The following is a 21170-nucleotide window of genomic DNA, read 5'->3' as shown; positions in this document are numbered from 1 at the left end:
TGTCTCTACGAAGGCATTTTTATGATTAACAACACTTGCTCTGTATAGGAGCTGGTACCAACATAAAACTGAGGCTCCGACAGGAATGAAACAAATGAGCAACTAGAACATAGAAATACTTTGCTAAAGTATTTCCATGTTTTAAAAATGTCCAAAAAACTAAAAAAAAATTATAAGCCACCCCTAGCCCGGTGACGCTGACATGGTCCCCTAGACCATCAGCTTAGGTAGAAAAAAGAAAAAAAAAAGTAACTGCAGGAAAAATAAATCTATACCATCATAAAATTTCACAACGCACAAAGACAGTATATGCAAATGAGTCATGAATGGTATAAACGGTGGCATAACACCGTCCCTCCTACCAGAGGTACATGAAAAGACATGTAGTGCGCGTGTAAGAGTCATTTAGTGTCACGGCTTGTGTCATATAACCGCACGTTGTGACTAGACGCAGCATTGTTTGTAAATTATGATTAGAAATAAATTATTTTGATTTCGGTGTGGGTTTGAATGAACTTTTCAGCGAAACTAATTTCTTAAAGCCAAATTTCTGTCTTTTTGTTGTTCGAATTCTTGGAAGCTTAAAAACGAATTCAGAGATGCTTGTATTGAATATTTCGACTTAATATCTCAAAAGATGGTTTCACTGGTGGTAGGCCATATAGTGAGGCCGGGTGAGTCTAGCTTAAAGCTTAGTCTCAGATATGCGTTTCAACCATCAGACATTTTCATAATATTGATACGACACGTCCTTACGGATCTATCAGATCCAATAACTTTTGCATTAGACGCCTTCAGCTCTAATACTAGGAGCAGGCTTAGGAACCCCGGTAACCGTACTCGTCGAACTCGACAAAGAGGTCGACATGCAATCTAACCTCTTCTCAGCGAGTCGCGATTCCGATCCGGTAGTAGATTAATTCGCGAAGCAGTTGCTCTTGAGTTGTTAGGTCTCCTTCGGATGCGCTCGGGCAGCTGTTAGCAGATTCCACTCCTCCTGGCTGAGTCTTGCTCGCCCACCTGTCCTGGTGAAACTGGAAAGGCCCTCGGGCCACGAGTAATAAATATTTCAATCATAAAAAAAAATATTGATACGATTTATAAAAGTTGACAAGACATTCACTTGGTTGATGTCTCTCTCCCATGAGTTTGTTTGCCCTTATTCACAATAAGTATTGAGTTGTTTACTAAACGTCATCGATGTAATTCCTGTGAAATATGTTATGAACACACTCATTGATACTAATATTCACGTACACAAACTAATTACTGAAATAAAACCCAACTTAAAAAGCAAGTTATTATCTTAAAACAAACTCCATTACTCGATCATTACTACGCTGACGGCTGCCGGCTGTCAATCAAAACTGTCAGTTTTTATCGATGTTCGTGATCCATCGTTTTGCTACTGCATCCAATAAATTTCATGTTTTTTATTCGTAAGCATCGAAATAGGAAATTTAGACTAATTACGACGAGGCCATTGGAACTTCCATTGCGTTTAATTCTTACTTTCCGCTCTTTCGAAGTCAGTTTTCCTTAATAGCTGAAACTCGAAGACCCTGGAAATTTTAGGAGTTATAGATAGGTATAGGCCACAATACCATAAGTTTTCCCATTGTTCTTTTTTTCCGTACTGATACAACAGTATGAATACTTATAGTACTTGAGGAAATATTTCAGACCTATTGGTCACCTGAGCTTATTTATCAATTGGCATTCCATACATGGAGCCGGCCTCTGAAGCAGAATGGTCCGTACACAGAACAAGAAAATTATCTGATATACCCATAAATTCATCATCTTGTCTTTAATAAGCCGAAAACAAATCTCATCCATTCACATCTTCAAAGATTCATCTCTAAGCCCGCAATTATAATACACAGTTATTGATGTACAAATATGTTTGAGTGTGAGACTTCATCGATCAAAATTCAGACGAGTCGTGACTTGTGCTACTGATTCTTGTAGTGTAAGTACGCACAGTAAGTTTAATCAGTTTTGTCTTCAATAACTTTAGTCACCGTGTACAGTTTGAGCTCAATTTTTATTCATATATCAATACATTGTTATGCAAATCATTGTATGTATCAGTAGTATCAAATAGAGGTGTATTTTTGGAACAAAGTTCCTTATGGGACGATGCGGAGGGGTACCCTAACCGGGAAAAAGCGTCCGTAACGTAATATTTTTATTAGTAATGCACACAGTGTACGACTTAACTTTGTAATAACGTACAAAAAATAACATATTTTTTATCATTCATTGACCACGATCTCAGAGCGTTCGTTTGCGCAATACACTAACTCTTATGCTAACAACCGTGAATGAAGTGTCCCTCAATAAGTTTGCACGTTACCGAATGACCGTGGGTTGTTGCGAATGCTCCAGTTTTATTTTCTTTATACCTCTTACTTAAAATTAATATTTTTATAATAAGGAACTTCGTTCCTATCCGGTGTCGGATAGGAATGAGCAGCTGAGGACCGGACGAGATGGAAACAGCTCACGAGACAGGCAACGGTCAAGTTTCAGGGACACGACCTTCAGCAATGAAGAAAGCGACGAAGAAGAAGAAAGTGGTCACGGACGACTAATATGTTATTCGTTGACTTTTGAATGTTGTGCTTTAATATAATGTAAATGTAAAATGAAAATTAAAAAAAATATAATGACAATAAAAAACCCAGATAAACCCGTAAAAGTGTTTTTTAAATTAAAGTATATTTTTTTTGTTTTTTATTGCCCTTGTAGACAAACGATCATACGGCCCATCTGATGGTGAATGGTTACCGCCGCCCATGGACTTCAGCAATGCTAGGGGCAAAGCCAAACCACTACCTACCGTAACCTATCTCCATTATTATACTCGTACTTTTAAATATTTATGTCACTGTTTTCCTTACACTAGTGAATTTATATTCTTTTTTTCACTGACGATTAACAATTACAGTTTAAAACAAACAGTAGTTAGCCATCTCTGTAAAGGCCATTTGTTGCTCGAAATAATTGATATCATTATTTGTTGAAGTTTGTTGAAGTCGTCGTGGCCTAAAAGATAAGACGTCCGGTGCATTCGTTGTTGCGATGCACCGGTGTTCGAATCCCGCAGGCGGGTACCAATTTTTCGAATGAAATACGTACTTAACAAATGTTCACGATTGACTTCCACGGTGAAGGAATAACATCGTGTAATAAAAATCAAACCCGCAAAATTATAATTTGCGTAATCACTGGTGGTAGGACCTATTGTGAGTCCGCACGGGTAGGTACCACCGCCCTGCCTATTTCTGCCGTGAAGCAGTAATGCGTTTCGGTTTGAAGGGTGAGGTAGCCGTTGTAACTATACTGAGACCTTAAAACTTATATCTCAAGGTGGGTGGCGCATTTACGTTGTAGATGTCTATGGGCTCCAGTAACCACTTAACACCAGGTGGGCTGTGAGCTCGTCCACCCATCTAAGCAATAAAAAAAAAAAAAAAAAAAAAAAAATCCAATTGTATTGTTCGAAAATACTCCTATTAATATTGTCAAGATAAATTGTTCCTGGAAATATTAACTGTGTTGCATAGCGGTGATGTGGAATCTACAAAAACTGGACAGTGGCGTTTGGAACTAGGCATCTATTACGAGTATATTTTACTTTATTTGGGCCTGTGCTTCTGTTCCGTCATAGTATCTATATATTAATACGTGAAGCAAAAACTTTGTATCCCTTTTTACGAAAATTGCGCGGACGGAGAAGTATGAAATTTTCCACACTCATAGAGAATATAGAGAAGAATGTTAATATTTTTTTTAAATAATGCATAAAAAATACATTCAATCAATAAAAAAACATAACACACACTACCATGTATTTGACACACACACGCATGCATGCATACTATTTGTTTATTGTCAAACTTTACTTATTGCTGTCTGTGATCAAATTGAGATCAAATTAAATAGGTACCTAGTGTTTGTATTTATTAATACTTGTCTAAAGTGTAGTCTTTGCAAAATCTGTGATTATAAAAGTATATTAGTCTTTGGCAATAGAATCTTAGACAATAGGGTACAAACTTATATTAATTATAGTCAAATTTTGACTACCGGCGCATCACAGTTTAGATTATTAGTAGTCTTTGGTAAATAAGATTTTTAAAATTAAGTCTTACGATTCGCGTGCTTCGGGATGATATCGGAAAAAAAAGAATACAATCAATTTCAATTTTAACTGTAGAATTCAGTTAAAAGCTCAGGAAATCGCGAAATCAAAATACCATAAAGCATCAGGGATAGATGGAAAAACGATTTCCCCGTAATACGTAATTGTTTCTCACGGAGGCTTTTGTGGGACTAAATCACATATAAATCAGATAGGAGTGGAATAAAACCCTGGCGAAGTGACCGCAGCCGACACCGACGTACGCGGCCATAGAGCGAGCGAGCCCGATTACAAAATATTTTTAAAGAATAATAAAATTAAAAGGAAGTAAATTTAGTTTGAGTGTTTTTGAATGACAACAAAAATATGATAATTTTGTTCTTTGTTATCAAAACAATTGGTTTGATATATTTACAAAAAAAATCATTAATCATTGTACGCGTAAAACTCGTAAAATATATGTGCTATGGCGTGGTACTTTGTTTAATCTCACCTAATATTTATTTGCAAACGACACGGCATCGTGGCTGTTTTTTCAATAGGCATTTCAGAACAATTGAGAATGATAATTATAGGGCCTAAGGGGTAATGGAGAATAACAACAACATGCTTTAAAGACTGCATAGGGAAAACATGGTCGTATCTATTTCAACTATAAGAGAAGTACCGTCTTTGTTTCCTATTGCTTTACAAGTAGACTATACAATGAAAACATACCAGAACGTCGTTATCCAGCGCTTGTATGGTATTTAGTCAACGTTACCTTACACAAACGGAATTCTGTTTAGTTTATTTCAAACAAGTTCAACACAATATGCCTCATATCGAAGCTGCTTGTTTTGTAGCTCCACATTAACATCTGGGCGGATCCAACAGACGTCAATTGAAGGCAGTTGTAGGACATTATATAGGCGGATATCGATTAGCGTAACACAAAAATCCGCTACCAACCCACTGGAAGTTCCGTTTAAATCGAGTAGCCATGTTCTCGTTGAACTACTTTGAAGCTACCGTGGTTATTGCGAAGGGAATTCGTATTATTGTGGTTATTTCACTCGCTTGTAAGATGTGTATTTTTGAAGCAATGAATGACTTGGTCTTACTAAAGTTGTAAAAATGTTGATGAAGCTTGTATTATCATTAATAATTAAATATGTCAAAAATTCAGAAAACTTTACATGGTAATTCTCTGTCCGGCTGTTAATCAACACACTCTGAAACTAGTACTCTTACCTGGTGCCCTACTTAAGTAGCAGTGATACAGAGGGGAAATTCCTGAACAGTAATTCTACAGATAGAAGTATCAGCGGTCTATCTATTACTTCCATAAATCAATAATGTGCATGATAATGGATAGGCCTTTTACCAATTAAGTCAAATGAGACTTCACTTTTTCTGCAATCGACATTGCTCGAATATTTTGGTAAAATAAAGAGATCAGCTGAGAAAAAACAATTAACTATCACAAATCTCGTAATATAATCGTGAATAGCTGTATGAAGAAGCTTAAGTTCACTATGTTTTCTTTACACGTACTCCCAAAAGATAAGATAGATGTTTAAGGATTGCACGTAATTCTTGAAGCCAACAAATTTCTACTGGTGTTATTTCTGTGATATTGCCCAAAAAAGTTAGTATATTTCTCAAAGGCTGCCCCACACTAACGCGTGGACCGAAGCGGACTCTAAATCCCATGGGCGGCTGAATTTTCGTCTGATTGCTGCTTTTCGCAAAGGATCTTATTGAAAACGCGCCCCGAGGGACATTCGGGTTTTTCACGTATCTTCCAAATATACTCTTATAGAAAACTGTTTACGAATAGTGGGTTAGTTGCAAAAAATTTGACTGTACAAAAGTTGAAAAAAAGAAATCTTGAATCTTCTTAAAATACAATATTAGTTTATCCAAGATCAATTATTCCACGAACGAAACTGAACGAAACCCAGTTTAACTCTGAACCGATTGCAACCAATTACTAAAGCCAAGCTTCAATTACCTCAACTCAAACTTTCCTAAACGTCTGCGGTTTTCAAACGCGTTGATAGAAAAAACGAACGAATCAATTACCGGCTCGCGTGGTACGTACAAAAACCGCAGCTCGCCGGTCGCCAGCCGCTAATGCGGGGAAATGTGGCTAATTCGGCTCATTTGCGGCACGTTTGTCGAATGTTCGCCGCGCGCATTTGCCTTACGGGTTAACCCGAAGAAATAAGAGCGTAAAAGAACATTAATAGCTAGTTGTTGCGGTTACGTGTTTGCTCAAGCCACACGTGCTTATTTGGACGTTTGTTGTTGATTTATGCTAATACATATTATGTAATGTCTAAGTACTCCTTCACTTTATTCATCTATTTGGTTTATTTTAATATTTTAATCAGGTACACGAGTATTTTTTTTAATGATTGAAGTATTACTGGTGGCCCGGAGGCCTTTCCAGTTTCACCAGGACAGGTGGGCGAACAGAGGCTCAGCCAGGAGGTACACGAGTAGCCTAACGATTCTCGTTCCGATAGTAGCTTTAATATTATAGCAATATTGTAAGATATTACTCATAAATATAAGGGGTTGAAGGCAAAAATTTGTAACTAAAAACCTCTTTATAATTACGCCAAAACTATCAAAAGTATTCTTCTAAGACAAAGAAAACAAACAATAAAGAATCAATTTAGTTAAAGCGATAAACTTAGACAAATTTAAGTTTGCATACCGAAAGACAAACGGACCATTAGGCATTATCAAACTCTCGTCAGCAACAGATAGTGAATCCACGCTTGCGAACTTATTACGTATCTAATATATTATATAATAACAAAACACAAACTCGATAAATAACGGAGCGAACAAACTTTAAACGGGCTCCATAAAATACACGCTCATAAAGAGAAACTAAAGTTGTAACTTTACCGCGTCGAATAAATCATGCGGCACTCTCAACCCTGAGGAAAACTGGGAATTCCGGGGAGTGAATAGTCCGGCCCACTTCCCCGCTTCGGCCATATGTCATTTCGGTCAAGCGGCCGCCGTTTGTCTTGCAAAAATTCGGGATAACATCTTAAGAATGCCTTGTCCCCTCACTAGGAATTCGTGTTGTACAAGAAGCAGGCCGTGGGGTTACATCAAACTGTGAAAGTAAATTTTTCGCGAGATGAGGGGTTTACTTGATTGACAGTTTAGAAACATGGATGGAAAATGTAAGGTTAACTACGCAATTGTGGCATCAAGTAGGACTTCATAAATATATATTTTCAAAGAGAAATATAAAATAATTAGCAGATAAGAAGTATAAAAGGAAGTTTCGCACTTCTATATACTGTAGACAATTTTATCAAAATAAGATTGTTACTTTTTTCCATAATATTTCCTTTGAATCACACTAATGTTTCTAGTTTCAATTTTTTTTTCAATTCCTCTGATTAAAAATTAACTTAAGTATATTTACACAATATTTAAGCCATTATGTACCATGATAAATTAGTAACAGACTTCGAACTACTTATGTACATTTCCTGGCAGGGTGTATTTTAAGCTACCACGATCAGGGACTACCAAAGCTTTTATTTACTAGAGGGAAGAAGTTTGAAAGGTAAACCAGAATTATTGTTCACTCTGTGGTTCTAAAGCCTTTATTTAATAAACATATAGTTATATACCCACGATACAGTCTTATCTTATGTGGTATACCATTCTTAATTTGGAAAGAAGAAGACTGTCAGTAATGCTATACAGTTTTGATTACTTTGTGTATGTTTTAGTGGTTGCACATTTTTTTATTTTTGCCAGCTAATTCGACAGCTATTGTTCTGGATAATTTCATTTTTACCGAAAATGCCTTCATCTGGATCGTTACATAGATATTCCAAAAATATCTAAATTAGTCCAGTCCAAAACGTAAGCTGTCAAACAGTACAATCTTCCAAAAATACTAAGAATAGTAACGTAAGGTTTCAATCCTATAGCATACATAAGCAGCCAAGCTGGACCATTACGGGATGAAAAACAACAAGATTTAAAACATTCAACAAAACATCCCTATATTTGTGTAGCGCCAATCAAAATTGTTGGCACCGGTCGATTTGTGTACAGAGTCTACGTGTTTGAGTTTCCTATGAAGACAGTTAAAAGAAATAATATAATCATGCAAATGTACGTTTGTTTACACTAGTACTGGTTCGTTATTGGATTCTGTCTTTCTGTGCTTTCGCTTTTCGTTGTTCTGACCGGTCTTTCCTCTTCAATTATCAACTAAATTTCTTGGTGGTGTTAGGATAAATTTTTAACCATCGGAGAAAATTCATTATTAAGTAAATTTTACTCGGATCGAAGATTTGCTTGGCGGAAATTGGCGGGAAACGGGTAGCGCAGGACTGATCATTATGGTAAACTTTGGGAGTGGGCTATGTCCAGGAGAGTAGCCTGTAGGCTGAATTAAGAAAGAGCTTTATGACTCCTAGGAATAATAAAATTTAGTGACGTCAGCCTTTTTTTTTCAGGTCCTGGGTCGAAACACCTACGAGGTCCTCGCGCCTAGGGGGCGCGCGGAGTATGTGGGACTTGAAGATCTGCAGATGTTGGGAGCAGACCGTGGACCCAAGGATCTTTTAGGGCCCTACCGCATTAAACGACTGCACTCTTACACCCGACATCCGATCACCGTCCGGGGTCAGATCCCGGTCAGAGTAGGGGGGCTCCCGCGATCAACACTACAACCAGACTCGCGGTGAAGTAACCTCAGCCTAACACGATACTAATGCTAAGGAAAAGTGATTGTGTTCTTATTAGTTCCTCCTTATTTCCCTAAGTAACACAAGCACTGATGTTAGTCTTGTACATTTTCATACTGCCGTGAGGTAAAATGTCAGAAGCTCAACTCTGAATTTCAGGAAAGATCACTGAGACTTATCCTCAATGACTCGTAGGGAATATACCGAGCAAGAACAGTTAGACCACAACAATCTTCCTATTTCTTCTGAGTACTAGTAGAACAGTCTTAATACAATAATATTACGACTTAGTAACTCATGTCTATATCCCCCCCCCCTTACATGGAATACTGAAGGAACGAAATGTACAAATTAAAATTCATTTAATAATATTTATCATTTCAACATTATCAAAATAACACAGAAAATACTAATACCTCATGACTGTGCTCTAGTAACATATGGCTTTTAAAAGAGCAGGTACAAATAAGAGCGTACTAAGTGGTTCGCGTTAGTGGCTCATTTGTAGGGTCCGGCCGAGGGTCTGAGGTCGCATCAGTTTAACGTTTCAACGCTTTTTTTTAAAAGCTTCAGATTTTTTATTGTTTTACTTAATGGTAGATTAATTCAGTCTAATATTTCGGAGACTGTTATGGCTTAGAGAAATTCTGGCACAGCTACGAAATTTTCTTAGGAACTTTGGAATGTTGATTTAATACTCTATGTTTCAATAAAATATTACTTTCTGATATTAATATTTCAATATTTGAGCATTATGCAAATTATTAAAGCCTTTTAAGAACTATTACTAAAATTAAAATTACACTTTTTAATCTCCTGATGGAACAATAGAACGAGCGTCATAAAAACCCTGAGACATGAATTGAGAATTTTGTTTTTAAAAAAAATTGAAATCGCATAAGAAAACATGAACAAAAGGCTCTAGCTTTTCAACCTAAGTTTATTTAAGGAACTGTTAAGCTTTGATTTCATCATTAAGATGATTAGCACAACTATAAATTATACTAAGGTTTTTTTTTTCCTACATATGCTGATAGCCTTGAGAGGCTATTTCAGCTTCGCCCTAACGTTTGTAGGTGAGCTCACAGGGCTCAAACCGGAGAGTTGCTAACACTGGCCCTAGAGAGAGCCGTGCTTCGCAGAATGTACCTCCGGATCGGAAACGCGACCCACTGAGAAGATCCGGCGAGAAACTCAATGGGCTGTGTCTGTGGGTTAATTCGCTCGTCGAGCCCTTCGTCGCAAGCGACGGGTTCAACGAGGACGGTGACCGGTGCTTGTGGTGCCTAAAAGCACTGTTAATGGATCAGGAGTATCCGTAATTACGTGCTTTGGGCCACGTCGACGGTTTACCATTCGGTCTACTGGGTCGGGTATGTAGTTTCCAGCGGCCACGATGAGAGGGTTCTCATGTTGTACTGATGTAATCTAATAAAACCGCAGCCAATAAAAATATTTGCTATACTGATATTTTGTAAAAAAGAAATACTGTATTCTGACTAGGATTAGTCTGAAACTTTTCGTCCCAAGCTACAGTGAGTTACTTGATCTTCCATAGAATTTACAAGACAAGAAAATTACTCTCCAAACTTTAACCACGTCAAACTGGACAGCGTTGCGTTCGTATTTGCGTAAGCCTGACCACTCCTAATCCGAACGGACTAGGGGACAAGTCGCGTCCGACTTAGGAGATGGTTATTAAGAATTCAAAATCAAATCATACGTGAAAGCGATTTAAATGATAAATCTTATGAAAACCAACAAGAAAGAAATAAGCGATCTTAAAACTTTTTAAAATTAATCGATGTGCTTACAACGCGCTATTCGTAGTTTTTATTTTTATATTTTTTATTGCCTTTGTAGGCAGACGAGCATACGATTCGAGATACGAGTCATCACGATAGTAAGTGGTCACTGTCGCTCATGGACATCAGAAATGCCAGGGGCAGAACCAAGCCGCTGCCTACCATTAAGTACTCTCCGCAAGCCTCGTTTGAAGAAGGACATGTCATAGCGTTCGGAAGTAGTAAAGTAGTTTGTCTAAATTAATTTTAAACAAATTTATTTGATCTAATCATGATAGTTTTATATCGCAGAGGTGGGTAAATGAGGTCACGCCCAGTTACCATAGACATCGTAACGTGAATATCTTGGGACGTGAGTATGAAGTTTGAACTATATCGTTTAGCGATTGTCTCAGCCTATGACAGAAATAGACAGGACGTTGGTATCTACATATGGGGGCCCTCTAAAAGCCTTATTAATCGTTCCTTTACTGATGAAAATCGTAACTCCGTAACACAGTTTCAACGTATCTTAGAAAAATTGGACTTGATTCATTAGCCTTATTTGTATATCGGATTGCTTTGAGTTAAATTATTGCGTCCGTTGAATAGCTTATGCTTGGACCATACTACAATGCGCCCTGTATCTTGGCTCAGATAGGGTCAGGTAGGGACGTCAATTTGCCGTGTCCACCCTAAGTTGCACCAAATAATGTCCTATTATTACAAACAATGGTATTGAGAATTCTGCTGTGTTTGTATTAAAATTTTATTTAGAACTAAAAAAATGCACAAAATTTATTTATATTAGGACGAACGTTACAAATGTACAGAGATTATAAATGGATGGATGGATGGATGGATTATAAAATATAATTATGTGTTTCCTCCACCTTTTTTTTATTTTTAAGCTATTGCATAGCTTCTATCGCGGGCCTTGAGCGCGGCGACTGAATCAAAAAATTCCGTAACGAAAATAACCGGACACCCCCACTACGCCTACTATGTAGCTCGCGTTCAACACATTCACACATTGCGCTGGTGTAGTGTTTGTGAATAAGCGCGCGGCGTGACGTCGCACTGCATGAGCATCATGAAAAGTGTGCCCATCTCTCTCTCACGCCGTCTAGCTTATGAGTGTGAAGGGAACAGTTAATGTTTTGCTTTTGTTAATGTTTATAAATATAGCGTGGTCTTATTTTTATTATTGTTTTAATATTAAATTATTATTGTCTAATTATAATTGCATAAGTTGATAAAAAATGCTTTGCAATAGCTCTACCGCGGCAGTCCCCGAGTGCCACACGTCTTTTTGGGTGGACGAGCTCACAGCCCACCTGGTGTTAAATGGGTTCTGGAGCCCATAGACACCACAACGTAAATGCGCCACCCACCTTGAGATATAAGTACTAAGGTCTCAAGTATAGTTACAACGGCTGCCCCACCCTTAAAACCGAAACGCATTACTGCCTTATGGCAGAAATAGGCAGGGTGGTGGTACCTACCCGCGCGGACTCCCAAGAGGTCCTACCACCTGTAATTATACCACCTTGAGCTATGCATGAATTATTGATGAATCATCGAAATCTTTGCTAATGTCTCTGGGTAACAGGAATTACTCACCTTCGAATGGTCGCATTTTCTGCTTACGAAAATAATGGGTTTTATTTTCTTCCTTTTTAATTGAACTTGTAGCATCGATGGTTTACTACATTAAAATGAAATTTGTTGAATTTGAACATGTACCTGTCACTGACCTGGCTTTTTATGCAGGTGAGAAAACTCCTGCCCGTCTTCAATTGCAAGGTCAAAATTTTAATTGCAATGAGATAAATCTAATGGGATTAGATAGTACATTATTGTTTGACCACACGAAAGTGTTAATTTTATAATTTTTAATAAACTAGAGTGTCAAGCCATGCGGTTCCCATCTCGTCACAACACGTCCTGCAACCGATGCGCAGGATAATAATATTTAGAAAATTATTGAGGGAGATGAATAGGGTGAGCACATTGCTATTAGATACTGGGGAAGTAAGATCAGTAGCCCACGAAGGACCTTTAAGTTATCATTCGAACAAATTATTATCGTGCAAAATTGATAAATATTCTGAATTATAAGCTTTTGCTAACAAACTCAAGTTCATTCTTAAATTCAATCACATGGGAGAATTCCATATTAAAGTTTTAATACTGTAAACATAGTAAGATCGTAGTGAAATTGTCGCCATAGGGCGAGACGGACCCTGCCGTTCCTCAGAGGGCGACGTAATGATGTACCGGCTAACTCTTTGCAGAAAAGTGCGATCTGGATTAATATAGAGCTGTTACAATGAAATTTTATTTATTACAAGCTTTCATCTATTATACGCTTCTTCTCCAAAAATAATGCTGTCATAGTCAAAAGGCAGTATATTATGTTTTGTTGCGGCGAAGGCACGCACCGGTTTGCACAAATCGTTATTATCAAAAATAACTCCGCATTTTTTTTTTAATTTTTAAAAGTAATGTCTTGGTTCTGTAACCGCTTAAAAAGTTCGATAATCTGGGAGCGAAGGAAGCTCTAGAAATTATTGTATTTTGACTTTACTTTGATAGACAGTAGTAGTAGTAACATAAATTGAAAGCAACTTGCTATCATCAACACCTAAAATATCCAACCTAAAACTGTCTTTTTTAGAATAAAAAATGCGTCTCTGAGTAAGTGCGAAGCCCTGACACTTCACCCCAGGGTCGTTTTATGGCTGCCACTATCTGATGACCGTCCTAGACCTATCGGGCTTTAACACTTGACTTACGAACTACTGAGATAGTGTTTACTGCACAAGTTTAGATGTTGAGGGAATGGTTCTTGATAACCTTCTGAACTAGGGGGGTTATTGCGATTGGTTTTTTTATTTGGAAATAATCGTTTATGAGGTTTTGCAGTACGAGAATGATCCTTTCTATTTCGACCTTTGATTACTTTCAAGGGCATACGAATTTTCCACATTATAGTCAGACCTACTCGCTACCTAGAACTTCGTCACCTAGGTAAGTTGAGGACATTTTTAAAACCTTATTTGATGACGAATATGTTGTAGTGTACAGAAAAAACCACATAGGGAAATCATTTTAGACTTGAATAGTATCTATGATATTTCGCTTCTTTACTTACTTAACTGATACATATAAAATTATATCTGGGTAAAAAAAACATATTAAAAACCCTCTCACGCTGTAATCTATCATTATATCTCGACAACATTAATGAATACATTCAGATCTGGCACTTAATTACCACTTGACTGTCGAGAGCTGATCTCAACAAACAAACAGTAACACTCACTTCAAGATCGCGTGCGTAAAGGCAGACAAGATAATTATAATGTCTTAAGAGTTATTTGACTTGTTAAGGAAATAACCCGTAATACGATTTTGAAAAACGTTGAAAGATATTTAATGACAGTAGTGACATTGTATGTAATGTTAATGGTCAAGTTGGATATGAACACGTCGTTAAAATCTCATAGGATCCGCAGCATAACACTGAATAGCTTACCTGTATTCCCAAAGCAATGCCAGAATAAGTTTTACTTATCAATAAAAGATCAAGCCTCGCATTAACACACGCCAGTAGCGTTTTAATTAATTGTGTACAGCTGCATTCAAAGATTAAAATCAAACAAACAATAGAAAGACTAGCGCCGTGACGTGATACTATGTAAAATAAAGTCGCTAACTCAGCCACTTTTAGTTTTCACTATGACCTGTCATCATTAGATTTTTGACAGATGACTCGTTTAGAGTAGGACAGTTGGATATTATTTTTATTGCGGCCAGATAAACATATTTGATTCTGTCACACAGTACATTCATAATGTCAGAAGCCAAATGATGTTGGGATAGTGTTTCAGAAAGGCAAGAAGAAACCGAAAAGAATGGGGTGCATTCGAAGATAGCTACACTCAGCATTGAGTGGACACGGCTTGAAGAAGAAGAAGTATTTCAGATATCTCACAGGACTTAGGTGTGAGTTGGTATGGCTTGTTTAAACAGTCTTAGTCAGAAATAGAAAAAAATACATTCAATTATTAAGGCTAGTTTTATAATGCAACTTGAAGGATTATAGTAGGATTAAAACGTAAAGGATTTATAAACCGAATTTCACGATTAAAAAAAAACTGATCCAACTAATTTTGAAAGACAACCGTGTCCACTAATACAAGACAGTGAAACGACCATAAAAAAACTTATACTTAGCTTAAATAACCTCAATCAACGTGTAGGGTGGTAACATCTTTCCGCCTTTCACTTTCAATGAATTACAGTCTCTGCCTCGTGCGGTTGAAAGTCCATATTCCCTTGTGAGGATAAGTGGCGTTAAAGTCGTTTGTGTACAAGTTAATTGATATCTTGCTATCAGGGACGCAAGGTGGTTGCAAGGTGCTCGGCGACCGTTACTGCACCTTCCCGTGCAACTAATAATAACCCGTGACACAAGCGTATAAAGTGATTACACAGGCCACGGACGTTTCAATATTTCGACGATTACCTTGTTAGGCTGCTCCGAATTTAACTCTTTCTTACTGTTGTAGATCGGTAGACAATCACACGGCCTACTTGGCGTTCAGTGGCTAAGAGACCATAGACATCAAAATCGGAATACCACAATCTGACATGATACATGAGGTCGAAATCTAAATTGTATAGTATAGATTTGCTGCAGCAGTAAATAGGATTCGTTTGATTTTTTATTAGGAAACTTCAAGGAATTTGAATATTTGTAATGAAGAAGATTCCCCTTATCACCTATGGCTGCCAAACGCGGAAATACACGGTACACGTAAAGAACAAAATCAGATCCTGTCAACGAAGTATGCAGAGAAGCATTACAAATGTGAGAAAAACACAAAAAATCCGACACAATATCATAGGGGAAAGGACTAAAGTTATAGATGCACTAAACTTCTCACAAAAGTTAAAGTGGCGCTGGACAGGTCATGTAGCCAGGACGAGCAATGACCGATGGACCTGTAGACTCACGTTATGGCGGGGCCCTGCAGGTATTAGAAAGAAAGGAAGACCGGTAACTCGTTGGGACAACGACATAATAAAAATTGCTGGTAAGAATTGGAAGACAATTGCCAAAGATAAAGAAAAGTCTGGAAGAGGCCTTCACATATGTAAGAGAGGTGTTTTTTATATATATTTTACTATAATTTTATGAATTTAAGCGATCCGACTAATATTATACACATTATATTATGAATTCTAATTAGTATCTATTATTATTAATATATTATTAACAAATTAATTGTTATAAGTTTTGCAATGTCACTTTTTTTTAAAATGCGAAAAATATAAGACTTTTTATTTTATTTTATTTATTTATTATATTATAATGAAGAAGACTGGACGCTGTTCCTGTCGTCTAACGACATAGTTAACGGCGATGATAGTGAATACACAAGGTAAATCTCTTGTTGATAATATAAAGATTAGACAGAGGTTGTATAAATTACTTTACGGTTTTGAGAAACTTACCACCGAGCTACCGATGCATGTTAAGTTAAGTTCTATCCATCGAATACTAAGTTCAAGCTATCGCGCTTTGAAATGTCAAATGAACCGCTATGTTAACAGACTATTTATTGCCAATGGGATAGTAATGTTCTCAAGACCATTAAATTTAGCCCGTCTATCATCAGAAACTAATAAGGACATACCTTCAGAAAAGTGTCTCAAACATTTAACACCCTTTGATACCTCAGAAAAGTGTCTCCGCAAACGTTAATAAATGTCACAGGGCAACTATTGACATTTGCAGGGCGACCGGACAGATGCCGGGTCCGGACCGACTCCGATACGGTCGATTACCGACGCTTACCGACTGCACTTAACCCTTTAAAATAAAATCATTTTCTCTACATAGTTCGGTTTTTAAGTCTAGTTTCGTGTACTTATATGGGTTAATTTAGGGCATTTTTAGATTGGTATTAAAAATATGAAGAGCATTTTATTATAATTCTTTGGGTACATTTTGAAAGAAGATAAATATATAACAAAGCAGCCCTCGACTGGTCAGCGTGGACATCTGGTAACAGTGACCAGGCGTTCCATTTCAAATGGTGGTGATAACCGTTCTTATATCGGTAGGCAGCGGCTTGGCTCTCCCCCTAGCATTGCTGAAGTCCATGGACGACGGTAACCACTCACCATTAGGTGGGCCGTATGCTCGTCTGCCTACAAGGGCAATAAAAAAAAGTTATACACCTCCAACATCCATGGGTTCGTGGTGACAATTTATGAAGGTACTGTGAACTACTGTTGTATTATTTTATTTTTTGTCTGCAGATGGGTTAACGAAGTCATTGCCTGCTTGGCGTAAAGAGGTTACCGGCACGCACAAGCACTGAATGACGTGTTCTGGTTTTAAAATTTCACCAGTAGCTTAGTGCAACTCTTTGACTCCATGTCCTATGTTTGACGCTAACATTCACGGTATTCTATTTTGACCTACAAGCCGACCTTACTTCACAGGTGTACTTTCACCTCGTTTGCCTATTTATGCCCATAACTTAAAACCTTTATTTATATTTTTTATTGCTTAGATGGGTGGACGAGCTTACAACCCACCTGGTGTTAAATGGTTACTGGAGCCCATAGACATCTACAACGTAAATGCGCCACCCACCTTGAGATATAAGTTCTAAGGTCTCAAGCATAGTTACAACGGCTGCCCCACCCTTCAAACCGAAACGCATTACTGCTTCACGGCTGAAATAGGCAGAGTGGTAGTACCTACCCGTGCGGACTCACAAGAGGTCCTACCACCAGTAAAAACCTACACATAGTAGTTAAAAAATCATGGAAATTTTTTTAAATACGGGATCTTCAGCACAAGTTCCGCTTCGCAATCTCTAAATAGAATGACTTCACAATTAAAATATCTCAACGAATATAAACGCTGCTCAGTATTCCGGTAACGAGATGAGGATTCTGTGAATCTGTTTTAACTATCGATAAAATAGTTGCAAGTTTTTTTTCTTTTGCCAATTTAACGCGTAGTTTATCAGCCATAATGGGGTTCCGTCACGTTAGTCTGAGAACGAGAAATGCATTATTAAACCGCATTACGGGTATTGATGATTCCGATCGTTTGGTGTAACGGAGCCGGGTTGCCAATTCTATGTGAAAAAAATGGACAGTTTTTTTGTTATGAAAATTTAATTGTTTGACCGAAATAATGCGTTTTTTTAGTTTAAAATCATATATAATATAATAGTATATTTAGTATAAATAATAGTATTATTTCTGTATATATCTATGTAGATTTTGTTTCTTTTTACTTGTGTGTTTTTATGTATATTTTTAGTTTGTGACGTGTATTGTGTGCCTAATAAACGAATAAAATAAAAATAAAAAATAAATAAAATATCCCAAACATAGAGCCTAGCTTCGATGATTCAGTTTTATGACAGCTTTTTTTATAAATGTTATCTTTATCATCGTTCAAAAAAAAAAACAAAGTAAGTCAGAAACCAAAAACACATAAATGAAATTGAGATTTTCTTAATTATATTACACATTTTGGCATAATACATGTAATTCATTAAAATTAGCAAAACACGTCACCCCATCACACGGTTTGGACACCGGCAACACAGAACAACGGAACACCCTTTCGGTAAAAAGCGTTGGTGTAAATTACACGCGAGAGATCGCCTTTATTCGAAGCCGACTTACCCCATTGTCCGAGCACCAGGCCACTTTGGGGTGACTTAAATCCGAAATTGGGTATTTCGAAAAATGTGCATGTGTCATTTATCACGACCCCCCCGTATAGTGGAAGAAGCTAACCCTATTTAAAAAAACTACACCCCTTATAATCCGAACGCAAGACCGGAGCACACAAACAGAATTAAATTTTTGTAACAGTACAATGAGTGTACGTACGGTGCTGCTCGGATAATCCGTAAGGAGTGAGATGAAGCGACGTTGCTTGACAATTGGAATCCGATAATCAGTTTTTATTTTTTAATAAACTATTATTTAATTATTTTCTTTTCTTGGGTTTACGTGATTCGTAAACTTATAATTAAAATTACTTTTACGGTTTAATCCTTTGTTTACAATTTTATTATTATATTTCGCACATTTCGTATACTTTATAGTTTTTGTTACTATTGTTAAGTTTTTTTAATGTATTAGATTGACGGACGAGCTAATGGTTCACCTGGTATTAAGTGGCAGTTACGGTCCGTAGGTATTTTGACTTGGATGCCTTCAAGTTGAAAAATTATGTCGAAGTCTTGTTTATCGAAGTCAGTGGTTGTCGTACCCTTCGAAACAGAAAAAGAACAAGCCAACAAACAAAAATTATCTTCTTAAAAACATAAAATTAGCTGCAATGTAAAATGGTCGGGCATGATGTGTGTCCGCATGGTTAAGGATCATGATCATGCCTGATTCTATATTACGGAGTCATGCGTTCAGAGATATCAGAGAATTAGCTAACTTGGTAATATTAACTTGTCAGTACGTTATTTTTCAATTTGTGCTGCACAAGATATCCAATTTGTAAGAGCCGCTAATTAGATTACAATTCATCAATTTAACGGCAGTAATTAAGTCGGTCACGTGTCGCATTATAGGTACCATTGCATTCAATGATAGTGAACGTCCACAATGAAATGTGGTTGAATTTTTTTTCAATATTTTGGTTGCGGCGTCGGCGCGCACGTGCCAACGCGTGTCCCGCTTTAGACCCCCGCCGATACCGCACAAACGTTTTATTTTTTACCATTTTCATAATTCATATTTCACAATAACAACCGAGAAGGCGTTTCGCACGGTTAGCTTATGAAACCACTTTTGCGCGGCTGAGACTTTCGGCTTACCACAAGTACTCTTATGGGCCCGTTTTTATTTATATCGTAACGTTGCGTTTTGTGATCCACTTTATCAAACGGTTTACAGAGATCGGGGTCGGAATGACTCGGATAATAATTTAGCTAGTGTTTGTCTTGTGACGCGGTGTTATGGCTTATTGTGTTTTTTGGTATGGGACGGTGAGGGATTAGCGAGCAGCGGGCGGTGCTTTAGAAAAGTTCCTGTTTCGTAGGACACGTATTAAACCATGCTTTTTTCAGTTTGCTTTATTGAATGCGATAAATTATACGTAATCTATACGATTTTGGTCTTATGAAACAAAAGCCACAAAAAACTTGCCGCAATTCAATTTATTTCAATTATGTATCCTCTATGTTGAATTGAAAGATGAAAAATACCCAATTACACAGTCGAATGCAAAAACGTATTATGTTCGAACTAATTCAGCGCGTTTCGATTAAAACAATTGCAAGTTTTATGAGCTTGTTGTAACAGGGAAGAGGAAGAAATATAGCAGTACGCATATTGAGAGTTGTATCTAAGTGGAATTTTTAGTGTTCCGTGCCAAGGGAGTCTTATCCAAATTGCTGGAACAGTAGGGTCTCGTTCAGAGGGAGACTTTTTTTTTATTTTAGAGTAATTTCACATTACGAGATACGATTCTGTGGGGTAAGTTTTTTTTTGTTAAGTTCGTGTTGTGGGACTGCCTTTAAGTTTGTACATGTGCAAAATCTCTTAATTTAAATGTTTCCTTCGTTAACAATAATTGACTTTACGTTAAAGTTATTGAATAAACGATACACTTTATTTAATAAGGAATACGGAAGGAAATTGGGTTGAAATTGCACGACGCCTGCTCACGCCTACTCACTCAATCAGATCAAGTTGCTTCGTGGCATATTTACTGGTGGTAGGACCTCTTGTGAGTCCGTACGGGTAGGTACCACCACCCTGCCGTACCTATTTCTGCCGTGACAGTAATGCGTTTCGGTTTGAAAGGTGGGGCAGCCGTTGTAACCATACTGAGACCTTAGAAATCATACCTCAAGTTGGGTGACGGCATATATGTTGTAGATGTCAATGGGCTCCGGTAATCAACTTACACCAGGTGGGCTATGAGGTCATCGACCCACCTAAGCAAAAAAAAAAAAGCTCTTATATACGACATAATATAATGTTTCTACTACTTATATAGTGTGTAAGTTAAATTTTACTGACGCGCCTTGCCATCGAATTCCTTGGGCTTCGGTGAAGTGAATTAACTTGAACTTTATATTTTTTTATTTTATTTATTCCACTAAATTTAAGAGCAATTGCAATTTAGTCTAAACAAATCCAAATTATAATAGTTCTTGTTAAATCTTTCACAGTTCTAAGTTAAAAAAAGGTAACCTGCCACTCATTAATCCGCGTTAACGGTAGCCCTTCCCATAAAAATTTCGTTCTCAAGTTCAATGCGCGGGTGTCCGTTAATATTCGTCTTTATTGGCTTATATCTTATTAAAATCTCGAAATTTAATCCCTCAAACACGCAATAAACTTTTTGAATAGTTTAGCTGTAAACTAAGAGATCCGTTAATGAACGCGGCGATGACTAGGATTCTTGAAATATTTAAGCAAATCATTTGAATAGTGTAATCG

Source organism: Bombyx mori, chromosome 22 (assembly GCF_030269925.1).
Source record: "Bombyx mori chromosome 22, ASM3026992v2".
Classification (NCBI taxonomy): Eukaryota; Metazoa; Arthropoda; class Insecta; order Lepidoptera; family Bombycidae; genus Bombyx; species Bombyx mori.
The sequence above is the reverse complement of the archived record's forward strand: the minus strand, read 5'-3'. Positions refer to the sequence as shown.